The 16,442-nt window shown below is 40.1% G+C and overlaps 1 protein-coding gene across 8 annotated transcripts in view; it reads left to right on the top strand.

Annotated features, from left to right (window-relative positions):
• LOC140490323 (uncharacterized) overlaps positions 1-16,442 on the top strand; it is a 96,296-nt gene that overhangs the window by 56,346 nt on the left and 23,508 nt on the right. The window lies entirely within an intron of this gene.

The following is a 16,442-nucleotide window of genomic DNA, read 5'->3' as shown; positions in this document are numbered from 1 at the left end:
ACCCACTTTCCTTTGTTCTAGATTTGATTCCAACCATTGGAGAGCTTTTCCTCCTGATTCCCCCTGCCAATTGCCAAAGTTGATCAAATGTTGTCTGCTGCCAAGGGCCATCACTCTTAGAGTCATAGAATCATACAGTATGGAAACAGACCCTTCAGTCCAACTAGTCCACACACACCATGTTCCCAAACTAAACTAGTCCCACTTGCCTGTGTTTGGCCCACGTCTATCCAAGCATTACCTATTCATGTACTCATCCAAATGTCTTTTAAATTTTATGATTGTACCTGCATCCACCATTTCCTCTGGTAGTTCATTCCACATGAAACCCTCTTTGTCTGAAAACGTTGCCCTTCATTTCTCTTTTAAATCTTTTTCCTCTCACTTTAAAAACATGCCCTGAGTTTTGAAATCCCCCACCCTAGGGAATAGACCTTGCTATTCATCTTATCTATGCCCCTCATGATTTTATAAACCTCTACACGGTCAACCCTCAACCTCCTACACTCCAGTGCAAAAAAAGTACCAGCCTATTCAGCCTATTTTTATAATTCAAACCCTCCATTCCTTGCAACATCCTGGTAAATCTTTTCTGAACCCTTTCCAGTTTAGTGATATCCTTCATATAACTGGACAATCAGAACGGCAGAGGAGGCCTCACCAATGTCCTATACAACCTCAATTCCAACACACACACGTCTGAGCAATGAAGGCAAGCATGCTAAGACAATGCACATCTTTTCCACCTCAACCACTGCTGTTATTGGAACAATATCTCTGATACATTGTTTGGATTGCAACCAAGCCAGTTTTGTGATACAATCATGCCTGTATTAAAACTTTGAATGTCCATTGGAAATTTTGACAGTGCTACTGCAAATCTTCTTTGAGGGAACACTACTACAGTCAAGTAAATGGGTAAGTATAGGCTGAAGAGAAGCTGGAGTGATTTTTAAAACAAGAGCCAACATTTGAAATTCAAATGATCAAAATAAAATTCCAGAAGAAACTTTGCAGCTAGATTTTGAAGGTTGAAGATAAAAATGCTGTCATTCACTGCCTCAATGTTAACAATAATTGGCATGCTGGCTCAGTGGTTAGTACTGCTGTCTTACAATGCCAGGATCCTGGGTTTGATTCCAGCCTCAGGCAACTGTCTGTGTGAAGTTTGCACTTTCTCCCTGTGACTGTGTGTCTCTGGGTGCCCGGTTTCTCCCCTCGGTTCAAAGATGTGCAGGTTAGGAGAATTGGCCATGCTAAATTGCCCATTGTGTTCAGGGATGTGTAGATTAGGTGCATTAGACAGGGGAAATATAGATAATAGAGGTAGGCAAATAAGCCTGGTTGGGATACTCTTCGGAGGGTCGGAGTGGACTTGTTGGGCCAAATGGCCTGTTTCCACACTGTAGGGATTCTTTGAATAATTTCTAATCTGGTGTAACTACATCCTGCAATACTAACAGAATTACTAAGTGCATGATCCGGGGCAAAAAGTAAAAGGTGCTTTATTTGGAGAAGTTTGAGATAAAGCCAGGATTCCCATATGCCTTAAAAACTGCTTTCTCAACCTGTTTTGCCAGCTTAATTGATTTTTGGAAACAAAGCCCCTCTGCTTGTGCAGCCTTTGCACTGTATCCAATATTCCTGACCATGTGGGAAATTGCCCAAGGCATGTCCTAGTACACAACAAGCAGGACCAATTCAACCCAGCCAATTACCACCCCATCAATCTACTCTCAGACATCAATAAAACAATGGTTTCATCAACAGTGCTATCAAGCAGCATGTCAATAGCAATAATCTTCTTCTGGACCTTAGTTTAGGTTGCGCCAAGGCAACTCAGCTCTTGATCTCAATTACAGCTTTGTTCCAAACATGGAATGCCAGAAATGAGGTGAGAATGACTGTCCTTGACATCAAGGTCACGTTTGATTGATTGGGGCATCAAGGAATTTTAGCAAAACCGGATTCAGTGGGAATTGGGGGAAAGTCTCCACTGGTGGGGTCAAACCTGGCCAAAAGAAAGATGATTATGGAGATACAGAGATTAGTCATCTCAATTTATCTCTGCAGGAGTTTCTTAGGGTAATATCCTTGGCCCAACCATATTCAGCTGCTTCATCAATGACCTTCCTTCTATCATAAGGTCAGAGGTAGGGATGTTTGCTGATGATTGCACAATGTTCACCATTTATGACTCCTCAGATACTGAAGTTGTCCATGTTCAAATGCAGCAAGATCTGAGTAATATCCAGTCTTGGGCCTAAATGTGGCAAGTAATATTCGTATCACACAAGTGCCAAGCAATGACCATCTTCAACAAGAGAGAATCTAACTAACACTCTTTGACATTCAATATCACCAACATCAAAGGATTCCCTGTGATCAACATTCTGAGCGTTATTGTTGATCAGAAACTGAATTGGACTAGCCCAAATATATATATGGTGGCTACAAAAGCAGGTCAGAGGGTAGGAACCTTGCAGCAAGTAACTATCCTCCTGACTTTCCAAAGCCTCCTGCCTACCATTTACAAGGAACATGTCAGGACTGTGATGGAATGCTCCCCACTTGGCTGTACAAAGGCATCTGCTTGATTCAAACCACATCAATAAACATTTACTATCTCTGCCACCGCCACTCGGTAGTGGCAGTGTGTACGAGATGCACTGCAGAAACTCACAAGGCTCCTGAAAGAACACTTTACAAATCTATGAACTATCGTCTAGAAGGACAAGAGCAGCAGATATATGGGAGCACCACCACCTACCAATTCCCCTACAAGTAACTCACCATGGCGATTTAGAAATAAATTCCAAATCAGAGAGTCTCACAGCATAGAAAATGATTCCCTTTGGACCACAGTGTCAACGCCGACCAACAAACTGCACTAATCCCATTTCCTTCAATGTCAATAGGTCATAATCTTTGAATTCCCTCCCTAATGTCAATCTGCCTACTGGAAATAGACTTCAGTGATTTAAGATGACAATTCACAGCCATCTCCTTAAAAGCAACTAAGCATTGGTAATGGGTGCTCACCTGGCCTGTATGTCCTCATCCTGTGAGTGAAGTTTTGAAAAATTCACTCTTCCTCATTCTTCTATTGGAAACTTATCACTTCAAATATCTGTATATTAAATTTAACCTACATTTCCACTCATTCCATCTGCCAGTATCCTCGTTACAGTTCAAACTTCCATGTGCTGTGTTATCTGCATGTTTTGAAATTGTGACCTGGGCACCCAAATCAAGGTTGTTAATATAGATAGGGAATTAAGTTATCCTCACACCATCTTCATCACTTTATTTCCTGTTACTCAGCCAAAATTATACTGGCGCTGTCTCTTTTGGTCTATGGGCCTCACCACTGCTGACAAGCATGCTACATGCCTTGTATCAGAATCTTTTTTAAATCACATTTATACCATTTCAACATGATTACTATCATCAACCTTCTTTGGTGTCTCATTTCGAGTCTTGATTATATTAGCTAAACGTGATTTTGGCTTTCCTTAATTATTACACAGTTTTGCAAGTGACTGTTAACTATGCCCCATATCATTGTCTCTAAAAGTTTTCAAAACCATCAAGGATAAAATGCCTGGCCTCTGGTTGCTGGATTTATTCCTGCATCGTTTTTTGAATAAGGCTATAACATTCTCAATTCTTTAGCTCTCTGGTACCATCCATGTATCATAGAATCATAGACTCCCTACAGCATGGAAACAGGCTGTTTGTCCCATCGGATCCACACCGACCCTCCAAAGAGTATCCCTCCTATACTCTCCCTATCCACATAACCCCACACTCCCCATAGCAAATCTACTTAGCCTGCACGTCCTTGGGCACTGGGCAATTTAGCATGGCCAGTCCACCTAATCACCTAATCAGCATGTCATTGTGGAGGAAACCTATGCAAACACGTGGAAAATTACAGAATCATAGAATCCCTACAGTGTGGAAACAGGCCATTTGGACCAACAAGTCCAACACTGACCCTTCGAAGAACATCCCACTCCGACCCATTGCCCTACATTTCCCCTGACTAATGCACCTAACCTACACATCCCAGAACACTATGGGCAATTTAGCATAGCCAATTCACCCTAACCTGCACATCTTTGGACTATGGGAGGAAAGCGGAGCACCTGGAGAAAACCCACGCAGACACTGGGAGAATGTGCAAGCTCTGCACTGACACTTGCCTGAGGCTGGAATCGAAAATGTGAAGCAGTAGAACTCACCACTGAGCAGCCATGTTGCCCCTAAGATATGTATCTCAGGAGTTTTGGAAGATTCTGGCTGAGAACTCCATAATTTTCTCCCCTTTTAATAGTTCCTTTACAAAATTTTAACACACAGAGTGCCTCAACCTTTTACTGATTTTGACAGCACCTCCATTCTTGGTAAAGGCAGATGTAAAGTACTAATTCAGTACCTTAGCCTCCATGTGTAAATTCTCTTTATGGTCCAGTTGTGGCCCTGCTCCTCCTCCTCCTCACTATTTACATGGCTGTTGAAGACTTCTACTTTTCCTTTTAGGAGTTTCATACTCTGCCTTTTGCTTTCATTTTGTTTTAACTAACTATCTGAACTTTGTATTGTGTCTGGTTCTTATTTGCTTCTTCAGTCTGACATCCTTGATATGTATCATTTTCTACTACTTCATACACTTTCATCATTCAGAGAGCTGTGTTTTTTTTAATTCTGTTGTGGAATGTGGGTGTCACTGGGAAGACATCGTGATATTGTGATAATGTCACTAGGCTAGTAATCCAAAGATTCAGGCTGATGCTCTGGGTACATGGATTCAAATGCCATGGTAATTGATGAAATTTAAGCAAGTGTTCATTATGGTATCCATGGCAAATATCAACAACTGTTTGAACAATCCTGTTTGGTTCCCTAATGTCCTTGCTTGGGAGAAATCTTTTCTGAGTTGGCCGATATGTGACTCCAAGTCCATAGCAATGTTATTCGCTCTTAATGTCTTCTGAAATGGGTGGCCCTCAATTTCAGGGCAATTAAGGATGACACACTTTTCCTCCTCTGCTCCTCATGTCATTACTCACCCAATCTACAAAGGGATAATTCGAGTTCCTGATTATAATTACACTATTGTTTCTGTAGTTTTGCAGATTAGTACTTTTATATCTTTTCCATTAGTTTAAGACCTTTTTGAATACACTTGGCACTGCCATAATACTTCTATTGTTTCTTAGCTAAAATCAGATAGATTCTGTTCTTTAATTTCTCCAGAACTATAATATTCTCCTTGGACAAGCTGCCAGCCTTTTACTTTACTTCTCTATCTTGCCTGAATTAGGATTATTTCATATCCAACCCTGCACTTTTTTGAGCCAAATGTCTGTAATTACCACACACAGATCAAACCATTGTTCGATAATCATTGAGGATGCTAGAGATTCTCTGCAGGTCTGGCAGCAGCTGTGGAGAAAGAAATAGGTGTAATGCTTCAAGTCCAGTATGACTCCTCTTCAAAACTTAGAGTCATACCAGACTCAAAAAAAACTCTTTCTCATCTACAGAAGTTGCCAAACCTGCTGAGTTTCTCTAGCATTCTGTTTGTTTGTACCGGCAGTATTTTGCTTTTATTTCAGAATTCAATAATCTATTCAAATATATTGAATGGTATGGGTTTAATTGGCAGGCAAAACAACTTGTAGGGCATGCAACTATTATCATTTTTGCCTAGTTGTAGCACTTTTGCGTCTTATTCCAGAGGATTGTACATTTGAGTGGAGCTAGTTTAATTTTGCATTGCAATATTACTAGAGGTCCAGTTTTTCAAACCAAACATCAAACCGAAGTTAAGATCTGACTAGTATCCGATGTACATATTAAATACCCTAAACTTTGAAGAAATGGGATTTTACATGCTGACAAAAGTTCCTCATGTGTTGCCGCCAGATAAATGAACTGAATATTTCCTGTTTCTATGATAACTGCTATCATTGTCTCAATATCATCTACTTCAGACTTACTAATTAGGTGAATTGGTGCTAGAGTAAGTGATCACCCTGAAGATTGGGATAAAATCAGAATTTAGTAAATCGGAATCACAGGACTAAAACAACCACAAAGGCTAAGAAAATTAACCTTGAGGGTGAATTGGCAAGGAATATAAAAACTGACAATAAGAACTCTTTAAAATATATACAGGTCATTCTGCTATGACACGTGTTTCGTCAATATGAATTCGGTATAATGCATTGACGAATAGGGGATGCTGTTTCTAAAGCGTGAATTCTCAAAACATGTTGTCTATAGTGTGACAGCATCACCAACACTTCAAGTGTTATTTGTATTGCGTGATTCTTGTATAGTGGGAGGTTGCACAGAAGCATGACTATCGTGCTATAGAAGAAATGAGTGTAAAACGAAGAAGGGGTCAAAGTGAACTTAGAGCTCTTGGAAAATGAATCTGGAATGACAATTATGGGGAACAAGGAAATGGCAGAGGAATAAAGCATATTTTTCATAAATTTTTTTCGGTGGAAGACACTTCAAACATTCCATTAATACTAAAGTATATGGGGGAGGAGTTATACCATCTCCATCACTCAAGAAGTAGTATTAGAGAAACTAATGGAGCTAAAGGGAGATAAGTTCTTATGCACTAACTTCTTGGATCCTAGGATCCTAAAGGAAGTAGCTTCAGATAGTGGATGCATTGCTTGTAATTTTCCAATAATTCTGGGATGATGGTGAAGAACAGGATTGGAAAACTGCTAATGTAACACCTCTATTCAAAAAAGATGACAAAAAGTGGGCAGCTGTAGTCCGACTAGCCTGGCATCTATTGGAAAAATATTGGATTCAGTTATTAAAGAAGAAATAAGCATTTTGGAAAATCATAACTCAGTCAAGCAGATTCAGCATGGCTTTGTGAGAGGGAACTCATGTCTGACTATCTTATTAGAGTTTTCTTGAAGTCTCAACTGGAGTGGATTGAGTGGAATCAGTCGATGCGTTGGTATTTGGACTTCCAGAAGGCATTCGACAAAGTACCTCACAAAAGGTCAAATCCTAAGTTAAGAGCTCACCGTGTTGGAGGCAGTATATTGGCAGGGATAGAGAATTGACTAATGGGCAGTAAACAATGAGTGAGGATAAGAGTTTCTTTTTCAGGCTGGTGACCCCCCCCCCCCCCACCCCCGTGGTCAACAGGGATCCACAATTGTTTAAAGTATATACATTAGTGATTTGGAAGAAGGAAGTGAATGTACTGTAGCCAAATTTGCAGATGACATGAAAAGCTGGAAAGGCGTGTTGTGAGAAGAATGCAAACAGTTTAGAGAGGTATTGATAATTGGGCAATAAGTTGGCAGATGGAGTATAGTATGGGAAAAAGTGAATTTGTTCACTTTGGAAAGCAAGACAAAAGAACAGAATATAATTTAAATGGAGGAAAACTAATACTGGGAGTTCTTGGGCATAAAGCACAGAAAGCTAGCAGACAGGTGCAGCTGGTAATCAGAGAGGCTAATGAAATGTTAGCCCTTATTTCATGGGAGAAGTCTTGCTGGAACTGTACAAGGTGCTGGTGAAATTATTTGTGGAGTACTGTGGGCGGTTTTGATCCCCTTGTTTAATGAAAGATCATTTCATTGGAGGCCGTTCAGAGAAGGTTCACTCGACAAATGCTGGTACTGATGGATTGTCTTAAGGGCAAAGGCTAAACAGGTGAGACACTATTCATTTGAGTTTAGAAGAGTGAGCGGTGATCTCATTGAAACATATAGGATTTCTGAAGGAGTTTGACAGAGTCAATGGTGAGAGGATGTTTCCCCTCATGAGGGAGTCTTAAGACCAGAGAGCATGGTTTCAGAATTAAGGGGAGCCAGGTTAAGATTGAGATGAGGAAAATTTTCTTCTGAGGGTTGAGACTCTTTGAAACTTCCTTCCAGAGAGCTGTGGGGGCAAAGTCCTTGTGGGGTTTAGTTATGGATTTATGAGTTAAGCATTGGGTCTGTTAAATGCTTAGGAGTTAGACTATTAAAAACGGTGTCTAACGTTTTCCGAGTACTTTCTAAGTTCGTTCGTTCCCCCCCCCCCCAAAAAAAAGTCTCCAGAATCTTTGAGGATTCTAGGCGTAAAAACATTGCCCAGTGAAAAATCGTGATATTTCCTTTGGAATAGGCTACGATAGTAATTACACATTGGAGGGTGCGCATGCACAACTGCAATCTACGCAGGAATAACGGCTGTTCGATTAGCGAAAATAACCAGGACTATAATTTTACAAATTTTACAATGACCATGCCCAAAACAATGGTCAGGGATTTACTGAAGTTGAAAATTTCACAATAAACAGTAGAAATTGTAAATTCTTCTTTCTGAAAAAATAAACTATGCAAATAGATAACTTCAAAGTGATGTGCAAAGGCATTTTGGTAATTCTAACGTATTGCGAGGAGAAAGACATATCTACCTTGACACTGCATATTAATAATCATAAAAATGCATTGTATGTATATTTATCCAAATAACAGTTTTAAGTGAATGAAAACGTTACCAAGTCGCAATAAATGTTCCAGAAAAAAAGCCCTGTTTCTATTGCAAATTTATTTCAAAAGTATCAATCCGCAACCCATGTGATGAAAAGTACACGTGCCAGCAGAGAGAACATTCTTTGCAGTTTGGGATTGCAATTGTTGGGTTTCTTAAAATAAAGTTTCTCTCTCTGCAGTAACTAGCCCATTTCAATGTCTGGTAAGTGCAAACCTATGTAAGCTAAGTTGCGGCTAGTTTCTTTTCAAACGACCTCCTGACGTGTATGAGCACACGTCCGAGACCGTTATTTCAGGTGAATGGAATATATGATACTTATGGGACCAAGATATACGCAGCACAAGAAACGAGAGAAGGTCACTTACCCAGCCATTGGCGATCAGTCTGGCTTCTGCAAGGTCGGCCTTTCTCTGTTTCAAATATGCTTCATGGGGTCAGACATACAGCATTTTGTCGAATTGGTAATGGACCGTTACATTTTTTTTTGCTCGTGGTTTGTAGCTTCTTTCTCTTTTCTGCATTCTCAACATGCGTTATGCAAGTAAAATGTGATCGTGAAACTGTAACTGTGAGACCAGCTTTTTTAAGATCCTTCATATATTTATGATAATTCTTAGCAATCCTTTGGAGGAGGGAGTGTATTTTGTCGGCGTTTGCTAATTAGAAATGTATTTAAACATCGTGAACCACAAGGTACGCATGGCAGATTGCAAGTGCATGCCTCAGTTGGTGCTGGTTTTCCCGCTCACCGTGCAATAGCAAGTAGGACAGTAGGATTTTGTTTTAAAAATTAATAATCAAACTTTGAAATGTGATTTAGTTTGCAACAAAGTCATAGAATTTTGGTTAATAGTAGCATTTTTATTTTGATTTTACTTTTTAAAAATCACCCTATTGAGAGATGTTATTACCACCTTTGGAGCAGATGGGACACAAAAAAGGCAACCAACAGCATTTATCCAGTCAGTACAATGAAAGCCACGTGTTTCAGGTTGTTAGTTTTTTTTTAAAAATGCTGGCCATTGAATGCCGTCAACTTTCTAGTTTAGTGTGTTTTATTAATTTTCTGTTGCATGAAGAATGTTTGCAACATGTACACGGAAATGCCGCAGATCCTAGCACAACTATCTGGAATTAACAGTGTAATGATGACCTTGAATCCATTGGTTCACTAATGTCCTCGAGGGAAAGAAACTATATTCTATCTGGTCTGGCCAACATGTGACTCCAGACCCACAGCAATGTGGGTGACTCTAAACTGCATCTGGGCAATTAGTGATGGGCAATAAATGCTGCCTAGCCAGCGACACCCTCTTCCCTTAAAAGTTGTTAAAAATTCAATTGGAATGATCAAAGTACTATATATTTTGTGGCATGGTGATAGTATCCCTGCCTCTGAGTCACAAAGGTCAGGTTCAAACATTTGCACCAGAGACACAAGTTAGGTTGCATAAAGAGACCTTTGAGTGCAGATTCATAGTCCCTTGAAAGTTGAGTCCCAGGTAAATAGGATATTGTAGAAAGCATTTGGTATATGCTTGCCTTTATTGGTTTGTGCGTTGAGTAGTCATGTGGCTGTACAGAACATTGCTTTGGCCACTTTTGGAATACTGCTTTCAGTTCTCGTCTCTTTCCTATTCGAAGAATGTTGTGAAACTTGAAAGTGTTCAGAAAAGATGAGCAAGGATGTTGTTAGGCTTGGAGAATTTGAGCTATAGGGAGAGGCTGAGTAAGCTGGGGATATTTTCCTTGGTATGTTGGAAGCGGAGAGGTGATCTGATTAAGGTTTATAAAATCACTAGGTGCATGGTTAGGGTGAATAGTCAAGGTCTTGTCTCTGGGGTGGGGGAGTCCAAAACTAGAGGGCATAGAATTAAAGTGAGAGGGGCAAGATTTAAAAGGGACCTAAGGAGCAGCTTTTTTATTTAGAGCTTGGTGCGCGTGTAGAATTGAGCTACCAGGGGAAGTGGTGGAGACTGATATAAGTACAACATTTACAAGGTATCTGGATGGGTACCTGAATAGGAAGGGTTTAGATGGATTTGGGTCAAATGTTGGCAAATGGGACTGGATTAATTTAGCATATCTGGTTGGCATGGATGATTTGGATCAGAGGGTCGTCTTCCATGCTGTACAGCTCTATGACTCTATAGCTTGGACTTGTGAATGGGCAATCATTGTAGAAAGGCGAAAGTGAGTACTGCAGATGCTGGAGATTAGAGTCAAGAGTGTGGTACTGGAAAAGCACAGCAGGTCAGGCAGCATCTGAGGAGGAGGAAAACCATGTTCGAAACCCTGTTGGAGTTTTTTTTCATGGCTGTTACTGACAGAATTTGTCAACATAATATGCCTGGTTTTCTAGAAAACTTTTGTCTCTCTCAGGAACTTGTGCCCTATTCAGTAAAATTAAAGCACATGGGTTAGGAAGTAATGTACTAGAATAGATTTAAGATTAACCACAGACTGTTCGTGGAATAAAAAGCCCTTTCTTGCATTGGTAAACCTGTGACTAGTGAGTTACAGAAAATACCCGCCCTGCACATGCCCACAAGACATATCAATGATTTGGATTTGGGGATCATATGTAAGCTTGGACGGCACAAAGGTAGGTGGGGGATATGTTCTGTGTTTAAAATGTAAAGTAACTTCAAGATGATTTAGCGATTTCCTGAATGGACAGATACAGTATGAAGTGGTAAAATGTGGGGCATCTGGGTGTCCTCAACAATAAATCACTGAAGGTAATATATAGATGCAGCAAGCAGTGAGAAATGTTTGTGGAATGACAGCCATTACTGCAAGAGAATTGAGGTACAGGAGTAGCAAAGTCATGCTTCAATTATATAGAATCTTGGATTGGACCACATTAGGAGTACTGTGTTCATTTGTTTGGTTCCCTTAACCTTGCCACAGAGAGAGTCCAGTGAAGGTTCACCAGCCTAATTACTGAGATGATGATATAGAGCAAAGAAGAGCAATTGGGGAAATAGGGGCTGTATTCTCGCAAGATTCAAAGAATGAGCGGTGATCTGATTGAATTCTGTAAAACATTTACAGGGATATAAAGGGTAAATGCAGGTAGTCTAAACCACCAGATGCAATAAGACAAAGGATTGTTAATTCAGAATGTTGTGCATCTTTGGAATCCTCTCCCCAAGTAGAAGCTCAGTCAATCAGCATGTTTAACATACAGCTTGACAGGTTTCATAATATGGATCTTGAAAGGATATGGCAATAATGTGGAGAAAAGGACGTGGAAGTATATGATTAGCTATGGTGGGCTAAGCTCAGCAGGCTGAATGGCCTGCTCCTACTCTTGTGCTGCTAAAGCAGTTCCTACCATGAACTTCCTAGGATTGCCATTGACCAGAAGCCAAGCTGAGCCAGCCATATAAATACAGCCTTCAAGAACAGATCAAATTGGGAATTCGTGACAAAAACAGACTATTTTTCTGCCTCTCTTTTTTCTCTACGAGTTTCCAACATCTGCTGTTCTTCTGACTAAAGTTTTTTTATATAGAAATCATCAAATCTATACATTGTGCAAACAAGCCATTTGGCCCAATAAGTCCGCTCTGACCCTCCACAGAGTAACCCACCCAGACCCCTTCCTCTTACTCTACATTTACCCCTAACTAATGCACCTAACCTACACATCGCTGTGACATTATGTGCAATTTAGCATGGCCAATTCACCTAACCTGCACATCTTTGGACTGCGGGAGGAAACCCGTGCAGTCACGAGGAGAATGTGCAAGATCCATACAGACAGTTACCCGAGTCTGGAACTGAACCTAGGTCCCTGGTGCGGTGAGGCAGCAGTGCTAACCACTGAGCCATTGTGCTGCACTAAATTTTAACTGTGTTCAGCTAATACCCCTGTGACATTTCCAATTTCAGATTTCATTGTTGCAAGATCTTGTTGAGCTTGGCCTGCCATAGCTGATCATACACTTCAATGTTTTTTTTCCCTTCACTGTTGTCATATCCTTTTAAGTTTACTATTGTGAAATCTGTCAATCTGTATATTAAACATGCTGAATGACCAAGCGTCTACTTGGGGAGAGGATTTCAAAGATGCACAACATACCTTAAATTTATCTGCTCTTATTTTAAGACAACAATTTCAAATAGTCTGCTCTTATATCCTCCACTTCCAAAAAACACTGAACAAAATTCAAAGCCATCTTCAAATTCCATGCAGTGAACTTCACAAATAAAATTGTTTTATGTCCAGAACCACTATGTACTCATTTCTTTAAAAAGATAGATACAGCCCTCTTAAATTCAGTGGATTCAAACTCTGGATGATTGATGGCAGTTGTTAAAATCCCAGCTGATTTTATTACTGAACAAGCCACATCCTAGACTGAAGTGTGCTTGATGGTCTTGTTTTTAACTTAATGAACTAGTTTTGCACTGAAACACATGCACACAATGCTGCCTATCTGGTTTTAAAGATAAAGCAGAGGTTTATTCTGCAAACAGCAAAAAAGCTATTTATAATAACACAATGTGAAAGATTTCTCAACATCCAGTAAAATGCAATAGCTTCTATCCCAGCAGCATCATGTTACAGTGCTCAAAACAGCAGAGAAAGTGTGCTTCTCTCTCTCATGTAATTTAACTGTTTGTTTCTATTCTGAGTCTTAAGAATTTGATCATCTCTCCCTTGATTAGTTTCATAATTCTGTTTAGACTTTCTCGCTTAAAATACCCCTCCAGGATTTTGGCTAATCACACCTGGATTGGAACTTACAAGCTAAAACACTTACACTGAGGTAAACTGTTTTCTAACGTCCCTGAACTAACTACTTTTTCCTAGGAGTGACTGTTTCGTATGTATAACTTCAACTAGGAGTTTTTTAAAACTGAAGCAAAATGGTTTTCAGGCTATTATGTTTTCCCGAAGCAAAGATAAATCAGTTTCTGAATCTTTTAACTGAAAACATGCTCATACTCTTCAATGTTTCATCTATCCACTCATAAATGCAGACAAGTTTAATTACTGCTCCAGGCAGTCCACTCTCTAACTGGTTTAAAAAAAACGGATTCAGAAATATTGACAAATTAATTGTTAAACTTTGTCATAGACACAGACCAAAACCCACATGGTACTAATTTGAGCTCCAAATTCTTAAAATCAATGATCTTAATATGTATATGTAGATCACCCATCTTGTATTGCACTGTTGACACCACTAGATGAAGGATCTGAGGACATTGTTGTTAAGTTTGCAGATGACACAAAGATAATTGGAAGGACAGGTAATAGAAAAGCTGCTGAAGGATTTGGGCAGGCTTGGAGAGTGGGCAAAGAAGTGGCTGGTGGAATATGATGTGGGAAAGAGTGACATTCTACCACTTTGGGAAGAATAGAGGCATAGACTATCTCCTAAACAGAGAAAGTCTCCAAAAAAAAAGCTTGGTTGGGGGTGGGGGGCACAATGGCTCATTGGCTAGCATTGCAGTCTCACAGCTTCGGTTTCCTTCCACAGTCTGAAGATGTGCAAGCTGGGTGGATTGGCAATGTTAAATTGCCCATAGTGCCCAGAGATATGTAGACTAAGTGGATTAATCATGGGAAATGGGTAGGGGATTGGGTCTGGGTGGTATGCTCTTTGGAGGGTTGGTATGGTCTCGATGGGGCCTACTTCCACACTGTAGGAATTCTATGATTCTAAACCTGAAGCACAAAGGGACTTGGGAGTCCAAGTTCAGGATTCTTTTAAAGATAACAAGGCAAATGCAGTGTAAAGATTCATTTTGAGAGGACGAGAGTAGAAGAGCAGAAAAGTACTGCTGAAGCTGTACAAGGCTGGTTAGACCACCTTTGGAATATTGTGAGCAGTTTTGGTCCCCATATCTAAGCAAGGATGTGCTGGTGCTGGTGTTGGAGGGGTACAGTTGGGGATGTTATATGAGGGATGGTTGAGGACACTGAAACTGAATTTGATGGAGTTTAAGATGGTGAGGGCAGATCTGATTGAAACTTACAGAATACTGAGTGACCTGGATAGAGTGAACCTGATTAAGATGTTTCCACTAGTAGGAGAGACTAGGACCTGAAGGCACAGCTTCATAGTAAAGGGGCATTTCTTTGAACTGAGATGAGGTATTTTTCAGCCAAAGGGTAGTGAATCTGTGGAACTCATTGTCTCAGGATGCTGCGGAGGCTTAGTCATTGACTGTATTTGCGAAAGAGATAGTTAAGTTCTCAGTGTGGGGATCAAGGGTAATGAGACAACGAAATAGAATGGGGTTGAGAAACATATCAGCCATGATTGAATGGTGGAGCAGACCCGTTGGACTGAAAGGCCTGATTCTACTCCTGTGTCTTATGGTTTAGTACCTGATGAGTTTATGCCCAGAGAAACCATTTGAACAGGCACGCATGTTTGATAATTTTGCAAAACATAGACAGCTAAAAGACACTGATCTTGTTTGCTGTCCTTATCAATGTTTTTCACTGTAAATTAAGCCAGTTTGCTTGGAATTGCCAATGATTTTAGTGCATTTTTAGTTTTAGGCTTTTGCAGATGTGGCCTGTTTAACACAATTTTCTCTTTGCACTGCAGAACTTCTGATTCAGGTCAGGTGGCCTTGAATTCAAGCTTTAAGGTAAAGGGAGGAAGTTATACAACGATATAAGGCCTAGCTAGGCCAGCTGAGCTGTGTACTGTTCTGAATATGGCATTTTAAAATTACAGTGCTGGTGTTGGAAGAAATGCAGCACAAAGTTACTAAGATGTTACCAGGACATTCTATTAATTTGAAGAGGAATTATGCGAGATACAAAATTATTTACTAGTAGTATTTAGTAATTGTCAGTGGTGATTTGACGGTTTGTTGGAATTTGTTTGGATGGAGAGAAACCTGTTCTATTGGAGGCTGAGTATAGGATGAGACATAATCTTTAAAATCTGAGGCATGCCATTCATGAGAGAAATTGGAAGTCACTTATTCATATAAAGGCTGCTAGAAATTCTAAACGAAAAATACAATTCAAACTCAACACTGACTTTGAATCTGAGATTGACTTTTGCTTCATAAGGATGTAAAAGTATATAACGCCAAAGTTGGTTGGTTGGATAAACATATAGATCAGCTGTGGTCTGTGAATGGTGGATCAGGCTGATCTCCTTATTCCAGAGACTTTGGTGAATAATCTTGGTGTGGCATTGTTGGGCAATGCTGCAGAACTGCTGCAGTTGCCTAAGGTGCTCTCTTTCAGATGAGATTCTACCTACCTGTTCAGGTGAATGTAGAAGATCCATGACACTATTTGAGCAAGAAAAGGAACCTAGTGTTTTGGGGGCAATATTTTTCTGCAGCTGTCACTCAAATAAATTATCTGGTCATTATGTTATTGCTGTCTGTGGGAACTGAAGTGAATAAATTGGATACTGATTTGATTTGATTTATTATTGTCAAGTGTAGCGAGATACAGGTGTTGTTCTCCCCCCCCCCCCCGTATCCATGGGTGATACATTTGAAGACCAACCGTGGATGCCCGAAACCACAAATAGTAGCGAACCCTATCATTTAAATGGGAAATTTACCTCCCTGGCAGCCCCCAGTCCTTATTTCTGGAATGTTCCATGTAAAATTTTCAGGCCGTAGTAAACAGCGGGAACCAAATCCATGGATACGGGAGTTCTATTGTACAATGAAAAGCTTGTAAAAAACAAATGCAGAAATCTAGTGTTACAGCTGCAGAAGAGGTGCAGAGAAAGATCAACTTTAATATATGAGAGGTCAGTTCAAAAGTCCGATAACAATGGGGAATGAGCTGTTCTTGAATCTGTCTGATGGAAGAGGGTGGAAGAGAATATAACCAAGGTAGGAAGGGTCTTTGATTTTGTTAGTTTCCCAAGGCAGTGGAAGTCCAGATGTAGTCAATG

The sequence above is a fragment of the Chiloscyllium punctatum genome, chromosome 2, assembly GCF_047496795.1.
Source record: "Chiloscyllium punctatum isolate Juve2018m chromosome 2, sChiPun1.3, whole genome shotgun sequence".
Taxonomy (NCBI): Eukaryota; Metazoa; Chordata; class Chondrichthyes; order Orectolobiformes; family Hemiscylliidae; genus Chiloscyllium; species Chiloscyllium punctatum.
This window is presented reverse-complemented; position numbering and strand designations above follow the sequence as displayed.